Raw genomic sequence first — 1855 nt, 5'->3', positions numbered from 1 at the left:
TATTGCCCTCAGAAAGTTCTTTAAGAATTCCATGTGAACTGGAATGATCTCCAGGAATTAATACAGAGTGAAAGGAGTAGAACCAGGAAAACATTATACACAGAGATGGATACACTGTGGTAAAATCAAATGTAATAGATTTTTGCACTAGCAGCAATATAATGATCTGGGACAACTATGAGGGACCTATGAGAAAGAACACATCACATTCACATCCAGAGGAAGAACTGTGGGAGTAGAAACACAGAAGAAAAACAACTGCCTGATCACATGAGAGGATGGGGAATATAATTAGAGATACTGACTCAAAATGAGCACCCTAGCGCAAATATCAATAATATGGAAATAGGTCTTGATCAATGACACATGTAAAACCCAGTGGAATTGTGTGTCGGCTATGGGAAGGGGTGGGAGGAGGGGAGGGATAGAACATGAATCCTATAATCATGGGAAAATGCTTTAAATTAATTAATTAAATAAAAATTTTAAAATTAAAAAAATGTTCCTCAAAATTTCTAAATTGTAAACTTTTTAAAATGAAAAACAAAAGCCATAAATAAAACCAAATTGTTCCAAGAATATCCATAAAACTATTTCTTGGCATATGTCATCTTTACGGCATGGAATGGTATGAAATCCTTGTAGGGCATCTGTGGCTACACCAGCCTGTCCATCATTTTCAAATTTCACAAAAACAATATAATATCCCTCAGGCACCAGGCATACTTCTTTGAAACCAGGAAACTGATTAAACAGCATAGATAACATCATTTCATTAGTCTCTTCTGGCAAGTTATTTAGGAATAAAATATTATTCAGTGAGTAATCAGGCACCTGAGGATTTGAGGTTGCATTTCCTTGGCTTTTACCTGAATTTGGTGTGGCCTGACCAAGCTTTTTATTTGCAGCATTAGCAGTTTACTCCAAAGATTTAGCCTTTTTCTTTTCTTTTTTTCTTTTCCTTATCAGCAAAAGGGCCACACATTTTAGAGATTACATCACAGTCTGGTTTTGCATATTGAATTCATATTGGCTTACCATAAAATGGAAAACCTTGTAACTGTTTCAAGGCCTTTGTAGATGAGCCAAGTTCTTTAAATATAACAAATGCTCACCTTCTCCTCTTCCTTGTCTTTAAAGCCACAATATCTACTATATGGCCAAACTGAGAAAAGAATGCATAGAATTATCTCTTCCATTTTTCTTTTTTATTTTATTATACATATTACTGATATAAACTTCATGATTTAGTCTAATATCCATGTTTTAGATTGAATTTCTGAGAAGCCTAGGGGGCTTCAGTTGCCTCTTGCAATGTTCACTCTGTGCCATATATCAGAAGAACTTATTTCCTTGTTTTTATAGGGTAATTAGGCAGTGTGGTCAAGGGGAGAAAGAGCTGCCTTTGGAATCAAGAAGACCTAGTTTAATACCAGCCTTTGACTACATACTCAGGGGAAGTGAGTGTCCCTAAACAACTCTTTTCTTTTTTAAACCCTTACCTTCTGTCTTAAAATCAATGCTGTGGGGGGCAGCTGGGGGGGCAGCTAGGGGACTCAGTGAATTGAGAGCCAGTCCTAGAGGTGGAAGATCCTAGGTTCAAATCTGACCTCAGATACTTCCTAGCTATGTGACCCTAGGCAAGTCACTTCATCCCTATTACCTAGTCCTTACCCCTCTTTTGCCTTGGAACCAATACATAGTATTGATTCCAAGATGGAAGGTGAGGGTTTAAAAAAACTCAAATTGATTTTGGACAGCTTCACCTGGCATCCATAATATAATAAGATTACTGACCATCAGAGCAGAAAAGACCTTAGAGATAATCCATCCCAATTCTCTGATATTACAAGGG

The 1855-nt window shown here is 36.9% G+C and overlaps 1 pseudogene; it reads right to left on the bottom strand.

Moving 5' to 3' along the window:
- Window positions 1-590: 590 nt before the first annotated feature.
- Window positions 591-1263, bottom strand: LOC123243286 (annotated as a pseudogene).
- Between the last annotated feature and the right edge of the window lie 592 nt (window positions 1264-1855).

This window comes from Gracilinanus agilis, chromosome 3 (genome assembly GCF_016433145.1).
Source record: "Gracilinanus agilis isolate LMUSP501 chromosome 3, AgileGrace, whole genome shotgun sequence".
NCBI classification, from domain to species: domain Eukaryota; kingdom Metazoa; phylum Chordata; class Mammalia; order Didelphimorphia; family Didelphidae; genus Gracilinanus; species Gracilinanus agilis.
Note: the sequence above shows the minus strand (reverse complement) of the source record. Positions and strands in the feature narration are given on the sequence as shown.